Source organism: Theropithecus gelada, chromosome 19 (genome assembly GCF_003255815.1).
Source record: "Theropithecus gelada isolate Dixy chromosome 19, Tgel_1.0, whole genome shotgun sequence".
Classification (NCBI taxonomy): domain Eukaryota; kingdom Metazoa; phylum Chordata; class Mammalia; order Primates; family Cercopithecidae; genus Theropithecus; species Theropithecus gelada.
In genome coordinates this window covers 46,295,649-46,320,618 of record NC_037687.1, presented here as the reverse complement: position 1 = coordinate 46,320,618, position 24,970 = coordinate 46,295,649, and the positions used below count along the sequence as shown (strand labels likewise).

At 52.6% G+C, this 24,970-nt stretch overlaps 1 protein-coding gene across 2 annotated transcripts in view; it reads left to right on the top strand.

Annotated features, from left to right (window-relative positions):
- The first annotated feature begins 623 nt into the window (after positions 1-623).
- The window catches only part of CHST8 (carbohydrate sulfotransferase 8), a 152,567-nt gene continuing 128,220 nt past the window's right edge, over positions 624-24,970 (top strand). For both annotated transcript variants that reach the window (XM_025367696.1, XM_025367698.1), the window contains exon 1: positions 624-965. The gene's annotated coding sequence lies outside the window, so the exon portion shown is untranslated. The remainder of the gene's footprint in view (positions 966-24,970) is intronic.

Sequence of the window (24,970 nt, the reverse complement as noted above, 5' to 3'; positions counted from 1 at the left end):
AGCCCCAGGGATTTGGGGATGGATGCGGACACCCGGGCCTGAGGCAGCCCGCGGCCTTGATCGAGTTCCACGCTAGCTGAAGCCCAGGGATCTCCCAGAATCTTCCTCAGGATCAATCTTCTGCCTTTCGCCGGCCCTGCGCCCCCGCAGCGTTGGGTCCTGGGCGCGCACCCCTGCCCCGCTGTGGTCAAGGCCCGCCCCGGTGACGCCTGGTCCTTTTCCCGGGTTGGCGCCGCGTGCGACCCACCGAGGCAGTGGCAGCACTGGCCGCAGTCTGGAGCCTAGCGTCAGGCCGGAGTCCGGCTCTCCTGGACCAGGAGACCGGCTCAGCCCCTACCTCCGCGGGGAGACCGCCACGACCGCTCCCACCCCCGCGGCCGCCGGACCGCGCCCAGCAGCGACTCCTTCAGAGCGCGCGGCCAGCGGGGCCGCGGGAGCCGCAGAGCGCGCGTGGGCGCGGCGCCCGCGAGCCCCCGGGAGGGCCGAGCGCATCGCGGGAGCGATCACCGCCCGGCCCGGCCACCGCCGTAGCCGCCACCACGGCGGGGCGGGGCACGGGCCGGGGGCGGGGCGCCGGGCGGGCGCGGCGCTATTTCCAGCCTCGCCGGAGGCTTCGCTCGCACTTCGCTGGGAGCCTTCCCGGCGCGCAAGCCGGATCCGGCAGTGCTGCGGGGAGAAGAGAGGACGAGGCGGCGGCGGCGGCGGGAGGTGGGGGACCGAACGCGCCGGGGGCCGAAGAGGAACGCCGCACCGCGCCCTCTCGCTACCCGCGCGCTCCGGCCGCCGGCCCCACGCTTCTCGCCCACAAATCGCACCGGGTTCCGCTCGGAGCGGGAGGAGGCACCGGGCCCGAGCTGGGGCGGAGGTCCTCTCCGCCGCCTGCGCGCCCCGAGCGGAGGATCCACCGCGGAGAACCGCGCCCGGACTGGAGGCGCCCGCGGCCTCGGGAGCGTTCGCTGCGCCAGGTAAGTGGCTGCGCCCTTGCCCCACCCCTGTTCCCGCCCTGTGCAGGCTCCTGGCCTGCAGGGACTCCCAGAGGGGTCCCAAGCGGGCCCCGGACTGCACCGCGCGCCATCCCCGCCACCGCACGCGGATGGGAGTCCGAAGCTGCGGGCGGAGGTGGGGCGCGCGGGGCTCGGGTCTGGTTGCACTTTGGGGACCGGCCCGGGTAGCGGCAACTTTAATTAGACTTTCGCTTCTTGGATCCCACTCACTGTCGCGCTTCTGTGAACTGCCGTCCCTCGGGCCCTCTTGGTCCCTGCGGACCCCCGCTCTTCCACCCGGCCCTGGGTGCTGCGCGCGAGGAGGCGGCGTCGGGCGCGGAGCAGCGAGCGCCGAGGGCCAGGCAGGAGCGCTCGGGGCGCTGGGGCTTCCTCGCGCACTCGGGGCCGGGACTCGGGACGGGTTGCGGCGGGCAGGGACTATCAGGGAAGTTTAAGCGGCCTTGGCTTCCTACCAAGGGGCTCCGTCGCGCGCGTCCCCACCCCGCTACTCTCCAGGGCACCGGCCTGTGAGTGCTGGAGGCGAGTGTGCGTGCGTCAGCGATGGTGTGAAGGTGTGTGCGTGCGTGTGTCGGGAGTGCGGGAGTCGGAGCCTCGGGCGGCTCCAGGGGGCGGGGAAAGGATCCGTTTGGCCTCTGTACCAAGCCGAGGTCTGGCAGTGGCTGTAACTCCGGCTACCGGCTGCCGCCTCTGCAGACCCGCTCTGGCCTCGCTGTAGGCCGGCCGGGCCAGGAGGGCGATCGCGGGTTTTGGCAGTGCCGATGCTGGGGCTTGGGTCTGAGGTGACCCGGATTCCTTCGCCGGTGCGGGACTCCCGCCGCCCTAACTTTCGCGTACGTCTTGTCTCCAGGCCCGCGACCCCGACCGGGAGTTGAAGAGACTGCGGCGCCCTCGGCTGTGGGCGCTGCTGCCCGGCTGGTTGTTTTACCCGAGAAGTAGGCGCCGATCCTGGGGCTCTCTGTCCCGCAGTGGTCTCAGGCGTCCCAGAGGACTCTGCGTCCCTGGGCCACCCCCGCTGGCTCCTGAGCCGTGATCAGCTCCGTTAAGGGGAACCGGCGTCCCGGCCCCTCTCCGTCTGCTTGGCGCTATCTGGCGCAGCAGCAGAGCACGTGGGAGAGGCGTTGGGTGCAGGGAGGTAGTAGCTGCTCTGTAGTGGATGGTGGAGCGGGGCGGGGGACAGAGAGGTGAGAGGCAGATCAACCCCCTTTTTCTCCTCCCCCACAAAGGGGCTCAGGAGCTACAATATGAAGCCCACTTTCCTGGATAACCTTTCTCTTCTAAGTTCACCTTGACCCTTGCCTATCTGTGGGGAAGTCTTTTCCTAAGTCCTGCCCTAGGACAGGGCAACCGCTGGAGCAGGTGTGGCAGAGCCCTTAACATTTTCCAGCTGCCATGACCTTTCCTGCCCACCCTGTGCCCCTGTCCCAAAGGCAAGGCAGACAGGCCACAGGAAGGACACGCATCCCAGCAGGAGATCCTCTTTTAATTTTAATCGGGACACCCCAAGCACAGAAGGCATCGTGGAAGTTCATTTAGAAGCGTTCAGCAGACTGGCCTCTGTGAAGTGACCCACGGGAGGAATAACATTGGAATCCTGAAGAGAGGGACCTCTTGAGGGTCTGAATGTTGGTTCCAGGGGGATTGGCTGATCAGTTATCCATTAGCATTTGAACACAGAAAACCTCAAAGCCGGAACCTGACCCATCGCCTGGCCCAGTCGCCCTGGGACCACACAAACAGTGCAGCTTATTTATTTACTTATTTATTTATTAACCTGGAATCAGACTCGGCAAGAGTGAATTATGTTTCCCGGGTATTGATTTTTAAAAAGACCCCAAATTAAAAAGTCAAGGCTTTCTTAAAGCAAGGTCAAGGATTAATTATTTATCGAGAGGCATCAGTCAGGCAGCGTGGCGGCTCATTTATAAATTGCCTGAGCAGGCAAAATGAGCATCTTTTGATTTTCCTTGGCTCCAGTCAGGAGAGGAGAGCAGGCTCGTCTGACCTCCTGGGCTTGGCAGAACGACGTCCCCCTTGGACTGTAACCGCCGACAGAGGATACTTTGTAACTCAGCCTGTTGTTAGAGATGCCTTTTTAATCTTGTAGCCAGAATATCACTTGGGAAATTTCATGCGTATTTGCTGTGTTTCCATAATGAACATTTACTGATTACAGGGTATCCAGGGAATTTCATTTTTTAAACATTTATTCAAATCTCTGTTTATGTAAGCTAATAAGTCTGGGAAAGTTCAGAAACTACGTCTTTGCCGTATGGTTGTTGAGAAAGTGTGCCTGGTGGGCTCGTCTCAGAATTCGCCTTCAATTCTCTTAAAAGGGGGAGAGTCAGATTTGCCTGATTGGAAACCTCGCGCAGGCTGCTCCCCTGCTCTAAGCTCCGAGTTCCTGCCAGAGGCGGCCTGATAGGCTTTTTGTGGTTTTGCTGATGGAAGAGAGGAAGGGGAGCTTTGATCATTGCTGATGCATCTGGCTGGAGAAATTTTCAGTGAGTGTGCCTGGGCTTGTAGGGGATAATGGGGAAGGTGTGGCCCCAGCTGATATCTCTGGCAGACATCCCCATCTCCTGCCTGCTGCCTGGCCTGGAGTCTGAGATCCCTGTCTTAGCCACATCTGCTGCTTTGCAGCTTGGAAAAACCTCACCTCCCCAATTTACTGGTGCGTGGCGGCCACATTGGAGAAACCTGGGGCAGTGGGGAACCTGTGAGCAGGAAAGAGGACATAGGATTATGGCAGCTCTATTTTTTTTTTTTTTTTTTTTTTTGAGATAAAGTTTCGCTCTTGTTGCCCAGGCTGGAGTGCAGTAGTGCGATCTTGGTTCACTGCAACCTCTGCCTCCTGGGTTCAAGTGATTCTCCTGCCTCAGCCTCCTGAGTAGCTGGGACTACAGGCATGCGCCACTACTCGCGCTAATTTTGCGTTTTAGTAGAGATGGGGTTTCACCATGATGGCCAGGATGGTCTCGATCTCCTGACCTCGTGATTCACCCACCTTGGCCTCCCAGAGTGTTGGGATTACAGGTGTGAGCCACCGCACCCAGCACGGCTGCTCTTTAATGAGCAGCCGTGGCAATTAGAGCTGATAAACACCACGTGGAATGAGTGGCCAGCCTTTTAGCTAACCAGAAAGTGATGAGTTATAAAACAGGAGATTTATATAGTGCTGGCCCAAGGAGATCAATGTGACCCAGCAGTGGCACAGTAAAAAATTAAATAAATAAGTAAATAAGTTTTTAAAAAAAATCAGCCAGGCACGGTGGCTCATGCCTGTAATCCCAGCACTTTGGGAGGCCGAGGTGGGCGGATCACTTGAGGTCAGGAGTTTGAGACCAGCCTGACCTACATGGTGAAACCCAGTCTCTACTAAAAAGAAAAAAATTAGCCAGGCGTGGTGGCGGGATTATACACCTGTAATCTCAGCTACTCGGGAGGCTGAGGCAGGAGAATCACTTGGACCCGGGAGGCAGAGGTGGCAGTGAGCCGACATCATGACCCTGCACTCCAGCCTAGGCGACAGAGCGAGACTGTCTCAAAAAAAAAAAAAAAAATTTTTTTTAAATTGAGGTTGGTGCCTGGATGTAGATGTGGCATCAGTGTCCTGCAACCTCAGAAAGTTGGCTGGGCATGAGCAGTCTGCATGGTGACAGCATGGTGACAGTAGGCTGTTTGGTGCTGTCTTTGGCGCCACATTCAGGGCTCATCTGACTCCAGAGCGGCTGTGTTGCCTCCGGAGGAAACCCATGGACCCAGACAAACCGGGGACAGAGCTGCATTAGCTCAGGTGCCAGAGGATGCGGCAGACGCCATCTCATTTCTTATCAGCTGGAGGATGTGTGACCCTGTGGTCAGTAAATCAGCGTGGCAGGTCATGAGGCTTACAAATTGGTCATGGAAAAAGTTATGACTTTTACCCTGTACAAAACTACCTGTCATTTGTGATGTGGCGTTCTAGCCTGCACAGGCTGGATTCATTCCTGGGCCCTTAGAAACTCAGCAATGCAGCCTCGGCCACCGAGAGACTGGGGAAGCCTCCGTGTAGGTGGGTTGACACCAAGAAGCAGCCCTGGGCCCATTGCCAAAGCCACCTTTCAGGACGTCAGAGAGTATCTGTGCAATAGTTTGGATGTTGATCCCCTGTGAATCTTACCTTGAAATGTGACCCCCAGTGTTAGAGGTGAGGCCTAGTGGGAGGTGGGTCATGAGGCCAGACCCTGTATGAATAGATTAATGCTATTGTGAGGCAGGAAGTGAGTTCTTGCTCTATTAGTTCCCACAAGAGCTGGTTGTTAAAAAGAGCCTAGCACCTAACCCCCACCTCTGTGATCTCTGCATACACCGGCTTCTCTTTCCCTTCCATTTTAAGTGGAAGGGCATGAGTCCCTCACCAGATGCAAATGCGGGTGCCATGCTTCTTGTACAACCTGCAGAATTGTGAGCCAAATAAGCCTCTTTTTTTTTTTTTCTTTTTAGAGACAGAGTCTCGCTCTATTGCCCATGCTGGAGTACAGTGGTGCTATCATAACTCACTGCAGACTTGAACTTCCAGGCTCGAACAATCCTCCTACTTCAGCCTCTTGAGTAGCTGGGACTACAGATGCACACCGCCATGTCCGTTAATTTTTAACATTTTTTGTAGAGATGGGGTCTCCCTATGTTGTCCAAGCTTATCTTGAACTTCTTGCCTCAAGCAATCCTTCCGCCTCAATCTCCTAAAGTGCTGGGATTACAGGTGTGAGTCAGCACGTCTGTCCTCTTTTTTTTCTTGGTGGTTGGGGGGCGGACGGAGTCTCACTCTGTCACCCAGGCTGGAATGTGAAGTGGCGTGGTCTCTTCTCACTGCAACCTCTGCCTCCCAGGTTCAAGCAATCCTCCCACCTCAGCCTCCCAAGTAGCTAGGATTATAGGCGTGCACCACCAAGCCTAGCCAATTTTTTTTTTTTTTTTTTGTATTTTTAGTAGAGACGGGGTTTCACCATTTTGGCCTGGCTGGTCTCGAGCTCCTGACTTCAAGTGATCTGCCCATCTCGGGCTCCCAAAGTGCTGGGATCATAGGCGTGAGCCAGCGTGCCCGACCCTTTTTCTTTATATATTACCCAGCCTTAGGGATTCCTTTACAGCAACAGAAATGGACTAAGACAGTCCGTTTGCAGGCCTGGGGCTGGGGGCGGCAGACACATCTGTCCTCCCAGGTTGGTGGCCTGGGTCTCACATCTGCACTCCCCACATAGAACACCATACATTTCTGGGAAGTCAGTATTTCTCGGTGCTGGTGACCGAGGGCAAGATGCCCTTTCCCTGCCAAGCCATGGCCAGTGTTGGCCCTGGTGAGTGACATTTATTTGAACTAAATTAGAATCATCAACATTGAAACCCAGAACCAAATGATTCTCAGTCCCACACTCCCGGTGCCAGGCCCGTTGTCCCTGTCCCTCACCCTGCCCCTGAATGTTTATGGAGCAGGTATAAGGTATCTTACACTGTGCGGGCCCTGGGGACATGAGGTGAGCAAAGCGGAGGGTGGTCCCTGCCCTTGTGAGTTTATAGACGGTGGAATGGAGACCCTCCTCATGTATTCCTCATTCACTAATTCATTTTCTGCCAGACAAAGACATTAATAAAAAGAATGACTGATATGTGATTCTAGGCTGTGATAAGGATATAAAGAATATAAGGAAATAAACACCCAAGTGCTATGAGACCTACCAAAGAGAATCTGACCTGCACTGAGAGGTCAGGAGGACTTCTCGGAGGAGGTGGCCCTTCAGCTGACGTCTGAAGGAGGAGTGGGAACTAAGTAGGGTTGGAAGGGAGTGTGGGAGGAAGGGAGGGAGAGAGAGAGAGTCCAGCATGCCAGGCAGGCACAGACAAGAGCAGGCACAGGGCTTCCTATGGAGGGAATGTGTGAGAGGGCGTGAGGAGCTCCATTCAGGAGCTGTGGGAAGGCGCATGTGGCCAGCAGAGTGAAGGAGCAGGTGACTTGTGGCTGGAGACCCATCTGTGTAGGGTCTTCACAACCAGGGGGGGACTTGGGACTTTATTCTACGAACTGCTGCAGAGTAGGAAGGCCAGCGAGGACGGAGCTGCAGGAATCTTGGAGAAAGAAAGACCACTGTGGCCTTAAATAGGAGTGAATGGGCTTCCCCTCAGACATTGGTCTGGTCTATCAGGCTCTGTCTTCCGGAGCTGGGGTGGTTGAGCCTAATGTGCAATGGAGTCTGTCTACACTGGTTGAAACCAGTGTGTGATATAGGCAGTGCATCTACACTGGTTGAAACCAGTGTGTGATGTAGGCAGCACGTCTACGCTGGTTGAAACTAGTGTGCAGTGTAGGCAGTGCGTCTATATCGGTTGAGCTTGTGCACAAAGCAGGCACTCTAACATTGGTTGAGCCCCTAGTTCATGATGCAGACCATCTGTTTATACTGGGGGATCTCAGCACACCATTCACGCCATCTGTCTACACTGGTCGAACCAGTGCATTCTGCAGGTCATTCTGTCTAAACTGGTACCCAGCTGGATTAGGTGTGGGAGGGGACGTGGTAAGGAGTGGTCAGGATGGTTACCCGTGGGACACTATTGGGAGTTGTCTACTCCCTGAGACAGGGCCACCCCCTGGAGTGCTAAGCGCCTCTCCACTCTGGCTGGGTCACATCCTCCTAGGACTGGGTGGCCAGGCTGCTGGTTGTGTGGCCCCACTGTGCTCTGAGACCTTGGTTCTTCCACTGCCTTCCTCTCCTGTCTGCTCACCATTCAGCCCTAGCACGTCCAAGGCACTCGGCAAGTGACAGCCCAGTGCCCATGGCTCCATGGTGGGGACAAGCTGCTCGACGTCCATACCCAGGGTCCTGGCCCAGCTTTTGTCTCCAGACTCATTGAGGATGGGCCTTCACTGGGGGAATGAAGCTGACCACCCACTGTGGCTCAGATGCTCACTTTCCTCTGGAGCTGAGTGCTGGCCAATGGTGGTCTCCATGTGTGTTTCATCCACTTAGCTTCCTGGACCCCCAGAGGTCCTTCACCTGCTGCCTGCTTGATGTAACCCGGCAGTTGGCTGGCACCTGCCCCAGAAAGAATCCTCTCTTACACCTTTTTCTTGCTTGCAGCCCTCTCTCCTTTTCCTCCTCCTCAAGGGAGCCAGTCTCTACCTGCTGCACCCTCGGCGAGGGGCTCTGCCCAAGGCTGGGAGCTCCACAGTGCCCTCTGATGTTGGTGAATTTCCTGTGGCTGGCTGCAGCACAGCTCGGACCCTGGGTTCTCTGCAGACATCGGCCCGATCTACCAGGCTCTGTTCTCCAGTGCTGGGGAGCAGGGAAGCAGGTCTGTGAGTCACCCCGTTTCCCGTTGTGCCCACACTGCTGGCTGCAGGCCCTGAGCTGAGTGGCCGCCGAGCTGCAGGCAACAGCCCAGGTCGCTGTCACCTTGTCCTCACTGCCTGGGCCTGAGCCAGCTCCTCCTGGCTGGGCCAGACTCGGGGACAGGAGGGAAGAGAGCCAAGTAGAGGATGCTAGGAGCTACACATTACTCCTTGGTCCCCTAGGCACCCTCCCAGGGCTGATTCCTTGCTCAGAGGGCGGCCTCTCCAGATGAGACTTCCGGGGCTGGCCTGGCCACTCCATTCTGTCTGCTGCCTTCACCACCATGGGCCCCTGGACATGCCCAGATGCTTATCAGTGGGAAGCTGACACAGGAGAGCCCCTCTGCCAGCAGCCCCTAGCCTGGGCACAGACTGACTTGTGCTTGGCAGAGAAATCGTCCCCACCTTCGAGGCTGCCTCTTTTGGGGGCTGACTCATCTCTTGGGACAAGAATCATCAGCCCAGGCTTGCAGCATTGAGACCCTCCTCCAGCCTTGAGCTGCAGGAGCTTTGCTTCCTGTGCCGCATTCAGGCACCCAGCAAACACCGACCCTGACCTGCCATGTGCAGAGCCTCGTACACCTGTCCCTGGGGAAGTTGAGCAAACACAAGCAAGTCGCAGTGTTGGTGCAGATGCTGCTCTTTCTGGCTGTGTTGGCTAGGAGGAGCTCGGCATGGAGAAGCTACTCAGCGATTGCTTGTGGGCCGGCGGAGTGCATTAAATTGCGCAGTCTGTCTACATTAGCATAGCCAGTGCGTGGGGAAGGCAGTCTGTCTACACTGGCAGGGCCAGTGTGTGGTGCAGGCAGTCTGTCTACACTGGTGGGGCCAGTGCATGGGGCAGGCAGTCTGTCTACACTGGCAGGGCCAGCGCATGGGTCAGGCAGTCTGTGTACACTGTACAAGAGTAATAATACTATTATTACCATTATTACTTGCCTGGTCAAGGGCCAGTGCATAGGGCAGGCAGTCTGTCTGCACTGGTGGGGCAGGCAGTCTGTCTGCACTGGTGGGGCAGGCAGGCTGTCTACACGGACACAGCCAGCACATGGTCTGTCTACACTGGCTAAGCCAGTGTGTGGGGCAGGCAGTCTGTCTACACTTGGTTAAGTCTAGGGCATGAGCACTAGAACCTTCTATGGAGTCTGTGCTTGCCCCTCTCTCTGGGGGGTCTTTGCACAAGGTTCAGAGCTCTCAAACTCTCTAGATTCAGTGGCTTTTCCTGTGACCGAGCTCAGCCTAGGCCCAGGCTTCCTCTCAGATGTTGGCCAGGTCCATCAGGCTCTGTCTCCCAGAGTTGGGGTGGTTGAGCCCAGTGTGCAATGCAGTTTGTCTATGCTGGTTGGAATCAGTATGTGATGTGGGCAGGCTGCCTACACTGATTGAGCCAGTGCACAAAGCCGGCACCGTCTACGCTGGTTGGGCTCAGCGTGTGATTCGGCAATCTGCCCGCACAGGTTGAGCCGGGGGGTGATGCGGCCAGCGTCTCTCTGGCTTGCTGAGGCCAGTGCTCTTGGTTCCTTCTGACATCTTCCCCTTTTTTGTATGTGATTCTTTCTCCCAGGACTACTCTTCCTTACTCCTCCTATAGACATCTGGGTCTCATTTGATTCTGACTTCCAAGGACTCAGCTTTCGTGTGTCTGTCTGAATCTCCTTGGCAGAGGTTGACATGGGCTGGGAGTGGCACCGGGATCGCACCTTGGATGTCCCCTCCCTGTTGCTGTGCCTGGGGCCGGGCCTGCTGCTGGTGCAGAGACTATCTGCCGTCAGTGGTCATCGCTACCTCGCCATCCCTCGCGACAGCCACTCACACGCCTCTTTCTCACAAAAGTCATTTAGCGAGGATTACCGCCTTGGTGTGCATGGTAAATTGCATTTCTCCTGGTTGGGGCCATCTTGCTGTTTCCTGCTTAGATTTGGGGCCTCATGAGGTTTGGCCTCATCTGCAAATTTAATTTCATGACCATTCATCCCTGTGAAAGCGCAATCTATGCCTATTATTTCACTCTTCTTGATTCCCTCTTCCACAAGTTAATGTGTCAGCCCACAGCCATGGCAACCACTCCCCGCCTGCCCTCCACCCCAGGCAGCCACCTCTAGGTTGCGGCTGAAACCGGGACCTGGAGTCAGACCGCCTGGGTTCAGTCCTAGCTCGGTCACTGTGTGGGCTAGCGACTCAGTTTCCTCATCCATGAAACGGGGTTAACAAGAGAATCCACCTCCTAGAGCTGTTGTGCCTAACAGCTCACAATCAGTGGCAGCTGCTACTGCTATTATTACTATTATTCACAGTGTCTGCTCACTCAGTCCCGTTTTATCTTGGGTGTCAGGAAGCACACTGGCCAAGGGCCTTGCCTGGTGATGTGACAGAGGCTTAGGGGGCAGGTAGCCCCACTGGCCAGTGTCCCCTCAAGTTCTGTCTTTTCTTTTCTTGTCTTTCTCTCTCTCTCCCTTTTTTTCCCCCCCAGACAGGATCTCCCTCTGTCACCCAGGCTGGAGTGCAGTGGTGCGATCTCAGCTCACAGCAACCTCCATCTCCCGGGCTCAAGTAATCCTCCCACCTCAGCCTCCCGAGTGGCTGGAACCACAAGCTCCCACCACCATGCCCGGCTATTTTTTTTTTTTTTTGTATTTTTAGTAGAGAAAGGATTTTGTCATGTTGCCTAGTCTAGTCTTGGACTCCTGAGCTCAAGCCATCCACCCGCTTCAGCCTCCCAAAGTGCTGGGATTACAGGCATGAGCTGCTGCACTCAGCCAAATTCTGTTTTTTTCTAAGCAGTTTGCTAATCATGTCTTCTTTTTGTCCTGCATGCACCATTGTACATACTTAAGCCTTTTATTCCAAGTGTAGTACGCACACAGAAAAGCGAACAGATCCTACTATACAATGCAGTGAATGTCTGCAAACAGCGTGCTGTGTACCCAGCACTGGAGCAGGGATCAGAACATGACCAGGACCCCAAACCACCCCATGACCTCTTCCAGTCATTCCCCTTCACTACAGAAAACTGCTCCCCTTACTTCTAACAACATGGATTGGTTTTCCGTGTGTGTGTGTGTGTGTGTGTGTGTGTCTGTGTGTGTGTGTGTGTGTGTGTGTGTGTGTGTGTGTTTTGAGATAGAGTCTCACTCTGTCGCCCAGGCTGAAGTGTAGTGGCGTAATCTCGGCTCACTGCAACCTCTGCCTCCTGGGTTAAAGTGATCCTCCTGCCTCAGCCTCCCGAGTAGCTGGGACTACAGGCATGCACCACCACATCCTGCTAATTTTTGTATTTTTAGTGGATACGGGGTTTCACCGTGTTGGCCAGGCTGGTCTTGAACTCCTGACCTCAGGTGATCTACCTGTCTTGGTCTCCCAAAGTGCTGGGATTACAGGCATGAGCCACTGCACCCGGCCCCTTGTTTTTAAACTTAATAGAAATGGAATCATGCAGTATGTATGCTCCCGTGTTTGGGTCAGCATCTGGTTTCTGAGATTCATCCACATTGTTTTGAGTTGTTATTTGTTCCTTCCTCTTTGTACAGGATTCCATCGTGTGGATAGACCCTAAGTTATTTATCCAGCCTCTTGTTGATTGGCATTTGGGTTAGAGTTTTTGGCTTTTATGGACAGCATTGCTATGGATATTCTTGTGTCTCTTGGTGATACGTACACATTTTTTCCTTTTTTAGAGACAAGGTCTTGCTCTATCATCTAGTTTGGAGCTCAGGGGCGCAATCACAGCTCACTGCAGCCTTGAACTCCTGGGCTCAAGCCAGCCTCCCACCTCGGCCTCCCAAGTAGCTGGGACCACAGGTGTGCACCACCACGCCTGGCTAATTTTTTATTTTTATTTTTTGTAGAGATGGGGGTCTCACTTTGTTGCCCAGGCTGGTTCTGAACTCCTGAGATCAAGTGATCCTCCTGCCTTGGCCTCCCAAAGTGTTGGGATTACAGGTGTGTGTCACCATGTCCAGTTCCTGCACATTCCTGATGTACTTAGAAGAGAATTGCTGGACCCCAGGGTACAGGTACTGTCAAACAGTTTTCTTTTTCGTGTGTGTGTGTGTGTGTGTGTGTGTGTGTGTGTTTTAAGACAAGGTCTCACTCTGTCACCCAGGCTGGAGGGCAGTGACGTGATCATGGCTCACTGCAACCTCGACCTCCCACATTCAGGTGGTCCTCCTGCTTTAGCCTCCCAAGTAACTGGGACCACAGGCATGTACCACCACCACTCCTAGCTTTTTTTTTTTTCTTGGTATTTTTTGTAGAGACAGGGTTTCCCCGTGTTGCCCAGGCTGGTCTCGAACTCCTGGGCTTAAGCGATCCTCCCGCCTTGGCCTCCCAAAGTCCTGGGATTACAGGCGTGAGCCACCACTCCTGGCTCCATGCTGGACTGTTTTCTAAAGGGGTCGTACTGATGTTTCCACCTCCTCACCAGTTATGCATGAGTGTTCCATACGTAACTCTCCCACTCCACGTCCTGTCCAACACTTGGCGTTGTGGGTCTTTCCCATTTTAGCCATTCTATGAGTATGCAGAGGTATCACACCGTAGTTTTAATTTTATTTCTCAGATGACGAATGCAGTTTATTTTTTTACCGAGGATATTTTAGACCTGGAAACATTATTCAACAAATTTGAAAATTTCCTTTCCTCCCCAAATTGTAGAACTCACTTCCATCCCCACATTGTGGAAACGTCTGGCGGTGCTTCTCGTTTCTTCTGCTGGGCGGGTTTGAATCTCCCAGGCTGGAAGCCAAGGGATGGAGTAGACAGGAGCTTCTCTGGATGAGTCTGGGGAACTGGCCACTTGCCCCAGAATCACGTGGGTTGCTGGTCAGAGATGCAGATGCTGGGCCCTGGCCCAGCCCCGGACTCATCAGACAGCTCTTGACCAATTCATCCCTTTAGCGCTGTTTTTTTTTCCTCTTGAGACGAAAAAAAAAGCATGGATACTGCCTGGTCTGTCGTGGCCATGGCTGGGTCACATGCCCAGAATAGTGCTGCACAAGGCCCAGGCCTGCTGGGTTGAAGTGTTTCCCATCGGTGTCTCCATCCTCTCCCACCCCAGCTGACTTGGCGGGGACTCGTTAGTCAACTGGGCTGCCGTGGTGAGGGCTCTGGAAGTTCGTTTCTCGCTCCCTGGGGTGTGTCCCGTGTCTGAACGACCTCCTCCTTCTCCAAAGCCAACTTCCGACAGAGCTGCAGCCGTGCCCCCAGCGGCCTTGCTCACCCCCAGTCCTCTAGGCACTGGCCATTTGAGGGCATCCTTGGGCAACCTCCTCCCCGATAACGCATCTGTTACTGGGACACTCTGGAGAAGCCTAGGAGCCCCCTGATCCCCCTAAAAGAACAGCACTCCATCCCTGCACCATGCGGCCTCCTGAGCTTTTCCAACACCATCTTTTCATAGATGATGTGCCCTTGGTCAAACTAAGGCAGAAGGGCCATGCCTGTCATCAGCTGCTCCACTCCTGCCCCTTGCCGTTTTCATGAAGACCATGGTGAAGCCTCCTTTCTTTGGGTGTGGCTTGCCCCTCCCTCCTCAAGTCTAGCAGAGCTACTGGGAAAGCAGGATGGTCTGGGGGAGGAGACCTCTGGGTCAGACCCTTTGGGTGGTTTTGAGACCCAGTCATTGCCCCCAGAGGAGGGAGGCAGTTTCATATACACAACCCTGACTTAGCCAGTGGGGAGGGAGGGCAAAGGATTCTGGCTGGGATTACTCCTGTAATGCCAGCTCTTCGGGAGGCCCAGGCAGGAGGATCTCTTGAGCCCAGAAGTTGGAGGCTGCAGTGAGTTATGATGGCATCTCCTCCACAGAGGAGGGAGGCCCAGGCTAGGCCTCAAAGATGAGTAGGTGGGAGATGACAGCACCTCACGGACCACTAAACGCGAGCTCTGTCCCTGAGGGCCAGCAGTGGAAAAAATGTGGGCTTAGTCCCTGGGAGATATCGCGGTCCAGTTGACCCAACACATGAGGGCATAAGGCGATGGTCAGGGTTCATTGGAGAGCTATGGAGGGCTTCTTGGAGGAGGTGAGCTGGGGATTGCTTATCTCAAAGGCCAGGGGTGAGAACTTTTTATCCTGGTACAGGGGAAATTCTCACCAAGCTTTGGGACCACGGGGCATGGACAGCGTGAACCAACTACCATTTGTTTTAAAATAGGGCAGAAATGAATCCATGGCACACACATTGTTTACGCGATGTGGAGGCGGGCACGCAAAGACGGAAGAACTAAAAGCAGTTTGGGAAAAACAACACCTTTTTTTTTTTTTTTTTTTTTTTTTGGTGGGAAGACAGATTAGAGAGGTTTACGCTTTTCTGTGATAACTAATATGAAAGGTTTATCAAAGTTAAAAAAAAACAAAAAACCTCTTGACGCTTTCTCCAAAATTGATTTGAAGACTTGGCAGATTTGAGGAATCATTCAGTAACGTTTTACGGGTCGATGCTAATTTGATGCAGCAGACCTGTGCATCGCGCCAATTTACTGCCAAACCAACATTAAGCACGGACCTCTCGCGCAAGGTTTATAGGCAGACAGCTCATAAAGATGCATGCTTGACAAGTATTCTGCTTCTCTTAGGATGTGGAATATGAAGTGTTTATCAAAAACCACCTAAATCGCCCTTGCCTTGACTCGTAAACAATCTGGCGGCTTCAGGCTTGGGTCCTATGCGGTATTTCACGTCTCACCACTCTGGGTCCTGGTATGTGTGTGAGTGAGTGAGTCTTTGTCTCCAGAAGCCACATTTAGAGGCAGAAGTGTTACAGGAAAGGGGCCCCGATCCAGACCCCAAGAGAGGGTTCTTGGATCTCGCACAAGGAAGAATTCGGACTAGGACGCACAGTAAAGTGAAAGCAAGTTTATTAAGAAAGTAGTCTGGGCGCAGTGGCTCATGCCTGTAATCCCAGCACTTTGGGAGGCCAAGGTGGGTGGATCACCTGAGCTCAGGAGTTCGAGACGAGCCTGGCTAACATGGTGAAACCACATCTCTACTGAAAAGACAAAAATTAGCCGGGCATGGTGGCTGGTGCCTATAATCCCAGCTACTCAGGAGGCTGAGGCAGAAGAATCGCTTGAACCCGGGAGGCAGAGCTTGCAGTGAGCCGAGATCGCGCCACTGCACTCCAGCCTGGGCAACAAGAGTGAAACTCAGTCTCAAAAAAAAAAAAAAAAAGAAAAAAACCAGAAAGAAAGTAAAGGAATAAAGAACAGCCACTCCATAGACATGGTTGCCCATTTTTATGATTATTTCTTGATGATATGCAAAACAGGGGGCGGATTATTCATGCCTCCCCTTTTTAGACCACATAGAGTAACTTCCTGATGTTGTCATGGCATTTGTAAACTGTCATAGTGCTTGTGGGATTGTAGCCGTGAGGACGACCAGAGGTCACTCTCATCACCATCTTGGTTTTGGTGGCTTTTGGCTGGCTTCTTTACTGCAAACTGTTTTATCAGCAAGGTCTTTATGACCTGTATTTTCTGCCGACCTCCTATCTTGTCCTATGACTTAGAATGTCTTAACCATCTGGGAATGCAGCCCAGTAGGTTTCAGCCTCATTTTACCCAGCCCCTATTTAAGATGGGTGGGATGTGAGATGCCTAAAGAAAGGTTCACTTTCTTTTCTCTTTTCTTTTTTTTTGAGACGGAGTCTCACTCTGTTGCCCAGGATGGAGTGCAGTGGCGCGATCTTGGCTCATTGCAAACTCCGCCTCCCAGGTTCACGCCATTCTCCTGCCTCAGCCTCCCCAGCAGCTGGGACTACAGGCGCACGCTGCCACGCCCGGCTAATGTTTTGTATTTTTAGTAGAAACGGGGTTTCACCGTGTTAGCCAGGATGGTCTTGATCTCCTGATCTCATGATCCGCCTGCCTTGGCCTCCCAAAGAGCTGAGATTACAGGCGTGAGCCACCATACCCAGTTGAAAGTGAACCTTTCACAGGGCCCGGTGGCTCATGCCTGTAATCCCAGCACTTTGGGAGGCCCAGGCAGGAGGATCACTTGAGCCCAGAAGTTCGAGGCTGCAGTGAGCTATGACAGCACCACTGGACTCCAGCCTGAGCAAGACCTTGTCTCTTAACAAAAAAAAAAAAAAAAAAAGAAAAAGAAAAAGAAAAGAAAGGTCCCAAAGTGTAGGATCTGAAGCAGCATGCCCTCTCTTCCAGGAGGGCACAAACATCCCCTTCCTAACAGATTCTCCAAGCCTGCCCTAAAAGGAAATAAAGGCTGCACCCAAATGAGATCTTTGGCCCCAAGGAGATAGATTTCTTGCTCTCATGTTTGTTTCCTGGGCGACTGTGTGATGGATCTTCCCTGCATAGCTCTCTCCATCCAAATATGCTGTCAGAACCTCACCCATTTCAGGAGATCACTCGAGCTTTGTTTTTGCTGGTGGGAAAGTATTTAACAATAAAAATTATCAAAACTCCTGTCTTTCACCACTGAACACCACCGCTGATGTCTTCCTCAAAGGAGAAGTGGACTTGTGTGGCGTTATTCTACTGTATCTGCGGCTCCAGCCCCTCCGGCCTCCTCCCATGGCAGCGTTAATTACCCAAGCTTAAACGAGGAACGTTGCAGGTGGGGTCGAAGCGCGCAGACCGCTGTCAGCACAAAGCCTCGTGGGTTTTCGCAAGGGGAAATTTGATCTCGGGCAAATGTCAAGGCGTTTTTGAAATCTGTGTTATGATATCAGCTCATTGCCAGTGTAGGACTTCATCTGGATTTCATAAATATTGTATGGGACTCCCTCATTGCCACCTTGGCCGGCCGGAGTGCACAACAGCCACCCCTCCACACACACAGGCTCTCCATAGCAATTGCAATCTATCGCTGAGTTGTCATGAAAAGCCAATGGGTGATATTTCAATCACAATGTTCTTGTAACCAATTCCATTCAAATTCCGTCAGGAAGGGAGTTAAGGCTTCATCCTGCTGCTGGGAGAATGATATGCTAAATGTAGCTTCCTGGGGCCCTGGCAGCCAGCCAGGGCTTTGTAATTTATAGTTCACCTTCGTGGTTCTCCAAGTGACCTTGGAACCTGCAGGCTGGTGGATTTTTTAGGTTCACACATTGTCCTCCATCCCCTGGTGAGATTGCTCTCCAAGTGAGCGCTCCCTGATCCATCAGGCAAGAGCTTGAGGGAGAGAGTGTGGATGTGGGGGGCGGGGGGTGCCCAGAGAACGCGTGGCTGGCGATCAGAAGATGTCTTGTTGCTGCTGACCTTTCTTCTAAAATTGCTGTCAGCCAGGAAACAGTCAAATATTGTGCTTAAAGGTGACTTGCAGGTGACAGGAGCCTCTCTCCAGCCCCAGCACACAGCAGGTGATCCTGACAAAAAAAAAAAAAGGAGGAGGTACAATATGCGATTACATTCATCAGCTATTTTTGGCTGAGGAATAAACAAAATGGCCCAAACTGCTGCCGTTCGAGATTCTGGCAGGGGAGTGGCATGTAGAAAAGATTAATGTACAATTAAAACCCGTGTACGGGTAAATTACAGGGTGACAGCTATCTAATGCAAACACCGCAGACGTGTAATTAAGAGGAGTTACAGCGCTTGAGGATGAATTTGCTGAGGGAAGCGCTAGGGTGCTGTCTGGAGCCCAGGGGCAGGAGCAGGCCTCTGGGATGGTGTGGGGGCTCCAGAGGTGTCGAGGTGGAGCCCCTCAGCATCGGGGCAGCCTTATAACCATAACATGTCCGTTGTCTGATGCACGCAGCAGGTCAATGTGCTAAGATGCCAGGTTGCGGCAGAGAAAGAGGATTAATCGTAAGGTCATGGAACGAGGAGATGGCAGGGAACCTCAAATCTATCTCCCTGGGGAATGTGGGGTTAGGATTTGTAAGTTTTGGAGTCGGTGAAGTACGGAGATCGTTGATGGGTGGAAGAGTGCAGGGTGAAGTCTTGGGACCGGGAGAGGAAGAAGCTGTGTTCTCAGGCTGATCCCCATCCTCTGTAGGGGGTCCTCAAACCGTTCGCTGCAATTTGGGGTATTTTCAACATCTTAAGTGAACAAAAACCTTATGATTCTAAAATCAGAGATCCTGTCTATAGGGACAATGGAGAAGTAAATCAATTCTTTCTTTTTTTTGAGTTGGACTCTCACTCTGTTGCCCAGGCTGGAGTGCAGTGGCATCATCTCAGCTCACTGCAACCTCCACCTCCCAGGTTCAAGTGCTTCTCCGGCCTCAGCCTCCCAAGTAGCTGGGACTACAGGCATGCACCACCATGCCTGGCTAATTTTTTTTTTTTTTTGTATTTTTAGTAGAGACAGGGTTTCCCCATGCTGGCCAGGCTGATCTCGAACTCCTGACCTCGTGATCCGCCCACCGTGGCCTCCCAAAGTGCTGGGATTACAGGTGTGAGCCACTGCGCCCGGCAAAGCAGATAAATTCTTAAACCATTTTATGACCCTAATGTCAGAAATCCTACCTATAGGAGCAATGGGGTAGGATCTAGCACCACGTGACTTTCTGCCACAAGGAACTGGGCCAGAGTGCAGCCTGATTAATGCTTAATTATAATTATATTTCTGTCCAGAACCTAGCGTGCAATTCTTGCCAACCCTGTGGGGATGGTTTCAATCTGGGATGTGGTGGAAACCGTGGTTCCTTTGGGTGGCTCAGCGCACCTCTTCAGGTCTGTCCGTTCCTGTTCCAAGCCTCCAGCCCTTTCTGGGACTGCCCTGGTCTCCCCGACCTCTCACTCACCTTTGGCTCTGTGGCTTTGAGAGCTCGTGGATATCTTTTATGTTTTTAATTTCTCCTGCTTTGTCAGCTTTTTAAGGAATATATTACATTATGTGGAAGTTGGATGCTAACAAGATTTGTATGAATAAATTAGACTCTTAACTTTTTTATGTTATTACAAAATTGAAATGGACTCTAATGACAGTCGGAATTAATGTTCTGTTGCCAATAAATGCCAGGGATGTGACTGAATCTTCAACGCACTCTCCTCTTGCATCTCTGGCCCTTCCTGGGTGGTCTTGCCCAAGAAGGCACCTCCCTCCTCCTTCCAATGAGGTGGGGTGCTCCAGGACGCCTCCCTGCTGGCTCCTGGGTGATGGCCAAGGTGCTGCTCTGCCCAGGCGCGGGGGCTGCCGGGAATATCTGCTGCTGATGCTCCCAGGGGCGCCCCAGGATGGGAACTGCCCTGGGCCCCAGGGAGCTCCTTGCCCAAAGTCACACCCCATCCCACCCCCAGAGACTGCTGCTGCTGTGGGATCACAAAGGCCCAGCTCCTTGTCTCCATTTGGGACTGCCCTGAAGGTCCCTCCCAGCACCAGAGCACCTATGGGATGGGTTGAGGCCTCAGCTGAGAGGTACTGCTGTCAGTTTCTCTCTCTGCCCGCTCCTTCCCTCCTCAGCTCCTCGCAGGGGAATGTGCCGAGAGCCCTCCCCTACAAACCTGTCTGCACCGTCTACCCCAGAGCATCCAGGGAACTCAGCCCAAGATCCTGGCTCTTAGGGACTTACCTGTTCCTAAACCTGTGGTCGGCCAGGTGAGTCCTTCTGCTGGGATCAGAGTCCTTGGGGAACAGGATTGCTGTTTCTGCCCTGGGACCCCTTCTTGAGGTCAGGACTGGGGGTGAGACACTGACCAGATTCTCAGCCTCAGCCTAGATCTCTGCCCCCCATACCCTCGGGCAGGGTTCGAGGAGCAGCAGGGTTAAGGGCTCCCCCAGATCTGAGCTGCCACGCCTCGGCATGTGGTGGGCCAGGCTTCTGGCCCTGGGTGAGGGATTTTCTGCAAGGAAACTTATATGTCCCCAAGGGGCAAGGTGGAACACTGGCTGAGGATTGTTGGTGTATTGGAACTGGTTCCCATAGCTGAAGGTGGAAGGGAAGAGGAGGGCTGGTAAAATAGGGAGAAGGAGCCTCAGACAATCCAGAAATGAGGGGGTTCTGGACAGTTCAGAGTGGAAAATTTAGTTACCCTTGGGGTCAGGCCTCAGGGCAAGGGAGAGGGGTATGGTCTGGGATGCCGGGGCTGGTGTGGGGGAGTGGGGGACCTGCTGCTTTGGAAGGGGCCAGTGGGATTCCAGCTGTCGTCACAGGAAGGGATGAGGATTTCCAGGGTGGTCAGGTATTCAAATATTCAAGAACACAGGTCGATTTTTCTGTGAAATCGCTTTCCCTCTGAAGTCTGGAGACTAATTCAGAATTTAAAACCAAAGTCCTATGCTGACCAAACCATATGTCTGTATATTACTTTGGCCTCTGGGCCTGAAGAATTTGGAGTCCAGAACTTCACTGGCAAGGTGGATGATTTCTGCCTGGAGGATGAGGGCCTGAGGCCTAGTGTCTCGCCAGAGCCCTGGAAAGGGACAGGAACCACCAAGACCACAGGCCATGGCTGCAGGGCTGTGTGGCTCAGCATCCACTGACTGTGGCCTTTGTTCTGGGACGTCTCCGTCTGCTGGGAAGGGGTCAAAGCCCTCGCCTCTGATGCTGCAGTTGGGTGGGCGACTGGCTGGGCTCTGTGTGCCTCTGGAGCCTGGCCCACTCCCCCAGGACCCTGTGGATGAGTGGGCAGCAGAGGGGGCCTATGGAGGACCCCACACACTCCCCACTTCCAAGGAACCTGTCCTCAGCATTCTAGCTTCCAGCTTCATAAGTCTTTTTTTTTTTTTTTTTTTGAGACAGGGTCTCTGTCACTCAGGCTGGAGCGCAGTGGCGTGATCTCAGCTCACTGCAACCTCTGCCTCCCGGATTCAAGCGATTCTTGTGCCTCAGCCACCCTAGTAGCTGGGATTACAGACACGCACCACCACACTCGGCTAATTTTTGTATTTTTAGTGCAGATGGGGTTTCACCATGTTGGCCAGGCTGGTCTTGAACTCCTGACCTCAAGTGATCTGCCTGCCTCGGCCTCCCAAAGTGCTGGGATTACAGGTGTGAGCCACTGCGCCCGGCCAGAAGTCTTAAAGATTTCCTGCGGAAATGCCTTTGCAAGAGCAAAAAGATTAAAGTCTTACCGTCCTTTGAATCCTTCTGGCTCTGGTGTTGGCATCCATCGTCCCAGAGAAGGGGCTCTCTTACGTCCCTATCGCTTTATATATGTAAACTCGTAAATCATATTCATTTTATCAAAATGCAATAATCTTTATGCCTACCGCACATAACCTGCTTAATCACTTTGTCTATCATGAATTCTTTTCCATGGTGATGAATCTGTTTCTGTCTTGCTTTTGACACCTGCACGGCATCCCTTCCCATGAGTTTATCATAATTTATAGAACCGGTTCCCTGTTGGACATTTTGGGGGTTTTCGTTTTTGTTTTTCAATTTTAAAGAATGTTGACATGAACCTTCTCGCGGTATACCTCTGTGCCATCCCAGCATAAATTCCTAGAAGTGGAATAGTTGCCTCAAAGGGTATGCACGGCTTTAAGACTTTTAGTACTTCCCAACAAATCACCTTCCAGAAAAATTCAGCGGCGCGTGAGCGGGCCTATTTTTTCTCATCATCACAACCGCACTGGGAATCTTCGTTTTTTATTTTTTAAATCTGTGTCAATTAGATAGGTTAAAGAGGGGCGTGATTATTGCTTTTTTAACATGTATTTTATTTTTACCAAAGCTATGCATGTACATAGCTTAAGAAGGCATAAATAATAAAAAAGGCTTTTAACAAATCTGCGAGTTCTCTGCTCCCTCCCTCCCCAGCTCTCCTAATCCTGTGTCCTGGAGGCAGCCACCTGTGACTCTTCTAGCCATTTCCCCAGCAGGCGCTGCAGTTCTGCCTCCATATTTCTAAATAACACACATACGCCGCAGGTGCAAAATGGCCAGCCAGTTGTACCAGCATCATTTATGGAACATTCACTCTTTGCTTGCTGATTTTTAAATGCCACCTTGACCATTTGCTTAATTCCTGTGTTAACTAGGGCCTCTTCTGTACTCTTCTGTCCTAGCCTGACTCTTCTAGTCCCAGCACCCACAATTTTAATTATCGTAGCTTAGGAGCGCATTTCTAGTATCTTAGGGGGCACATCTCCTCTATTATGATTCTTGTGTGATATCACATTTTTATTCTTTTGGATATACGGCATCATATTTCAAATAATATCTAGCGAAGATTAGTGTTGGGATAGTGTTTCACTTACACGTAAATTTAGGATAAGTTTACAATGTATCCTTACAAATAAGGATAAATTGACTCCTTTACTTTATTTAGTTTTAATTTTTTGAGATGGAGTCTTGCTCTGTCACCCAGGCTGGAGTGCAGTGGCTCGATCTCAGCCCACTGCAACCTCCGCCTCCTGGGTTCAAGCGATTCTCCTGTCTCAGTTTCCCAAGTAGCTGGGGCTACAGGCACCTGCCACCACGCCTGGCTAATTTTTGCATTTTTAGTAGAGATGCGGTTTCACCATGTTGGCCAGGCTGATCTAGAACTCCTGACCTCAGGTGATCCATCCACCTCAGCCTCCCAAAGTGCTGGGATTACAGGCGTGAGCCACTGTGCCCAGCTTTACTGTATTTATTATTATTATACTGGGTCTTCTGAGCTGATCCATGTACTCCACAAATATTTATGGAGAACCAAGTGTATGCCTGGTACATGTCAGGTACTGTTCTAGGCACTGGGGGATACAGCAGGAAGTGAAGCAGAGGTGAATCCCAGCCCCCGTGGAGCCAACATTCTAGTAAGGGCAGCAGACAGCGAACACTAATATACTTAAGTAAAGCATGGCTGGGTGTGGTGGCTCATGCCTGTAATTCCAGCACTTTGGGAAGCCGAGGTGGGAGGATCTCTTGAGGCCAGGAGTTTGAGACCAGCCTGGGCAACATAGCAAGACCTTGTCTCTAAAAAAATTTTTTTTTTTTTTTTAATTAGCCAGGCGTGGTGGTGTGCACTTGTAGTCCCAGCTACTTGAGAGGCTGAGGCGGGAGGATCAGTCGAGTCCAGGAGGTGGAGGCTGCAGTGAGCCATGATTGTGCCACTGCACTCTAGCCTGGGCAACGGAGCGATACCCTGTCTCTAAAAAAAATAAAAAATAAATGAATTATGTAGTGTTAGCATGTGGCACTTGCTTTGAAAAACCAAGTAGGCTAAGAGGGATTGGAAGTGTGGGGTGAGGGAGGAGGGAAAGGGTCAAGGTGGGCGTCCCTGAGAAGGTGAGATGAGATTTGAGGTTGGGAAGATGTGTACCCTACAGGTGGTCTAGGCCAGTGGTTCTCAGCCTGGGCAATTGTATTCCTGGGGGAATTTGGCAACAGCTGGTGACATTTTTGATGGTCATGATTCAGGGATGCTTCTGGCATCTGGTGGCTACAGCCCGGGGACACTGCTAAACACTCTACAGTGTATAGGACAGCCCCTACGACAGAGGCCCATCTGGCCCCAAATGTCCACAGTGTGGAGGTTGAGAAATTCTGACCTGGGTGAAGATGGCTGTGGGCAGAGAGGGCACCCAGTGAGAGGAACGGCGGAGAAGTCGGGAGTTGAGGGATAGGGCCGCTGGAGATGAGGCCGTATGGAGGCAGGGAACAGAGGAGGTGGGCCCCGCAGAGCAGAGTACAGAGTAGGGAATTTGACTTTACTCTGCGTGCGTGGGGAACAACGGCAGGGTTTTGAACAGAGAAGTGCCATGATTGAAATTATATTTTAAAACATGTTCCCTGTTGCTGCCATGATAAGGGGCAAAGAGGCCTGGCAGTGGGAGAGGATGAGCCAGCCAAGATGTTGGCAGTGGATGTGAGCAGATGGGTTGAATTCTAGATATATTTGAAGGCAGAGCCAACAAGATTTCCTGATGGGTTAGATGGGGTGTGAGGAGGAGACAGCTTTTGGTCTGAGCGCCTAGAAGGATGGAGTGACCCACAGCTGAGGTGGGAAAGAGTGAGTGGAACAGCTGTTGGAGGGGCTTAGGCTAAACATTCAGCGAAGGACATATAGGATTTAGGATGTCCAGTACACATGCAATGGCAGATGTTGAATATTTGGTTGGATATTCAAGTCTAGAGTTAATGGAGAGAGGTTAGCGCTGGAGATGTTATAGCTCAGTGGATTCTTCTTCTTGGCCAATACACAGAGAATAGCAGGAGTATTACGGCAGAGAAAGAGTTTAGTGAGGGCCAGGTGTGGTGGCTCATGCCTCTAATCCCAGCACTTTGGGAGGCCGTGGTGGGTGAATTGCTTGAGGCCAGGAGTTCAAGAGCTGCCTGGACAACATGGCGAAACTCCATCTTTACAGAAAATATAAAAAATTAGCTGGGCGTGCTAGTACGTGCCTGTGGTCTCAATTACTCGGGAGGCTGAGGTGGGAGTATTACTTGAGCCCAGGAGTTTGAGGCTACAGTGAACTGAGATGGCAACATGGCACTCCAGACTGGGAGACAGAGTGAGACTCTGTCTGAAAAAAAAAAAAAAAAAAGTTTAATAATTGTAAGGCTAGCCCGTCAGTAGTTGAGAGATAAAATTCCTTTTTTTTTTTCTTTTTTTTTTGAGACAGAGTCTGGCTCTGTCGCCCAGGCTGGAGTGCAGTGGCACAACCTTGGCTCACTGCGACCTCCGCCTCCATGGTTCAAGCGATTCTCCTGCCTCAGCCTCCCGAGTAGGTGGGATTACGGGCGCCCGCCACCACACCCGGCTA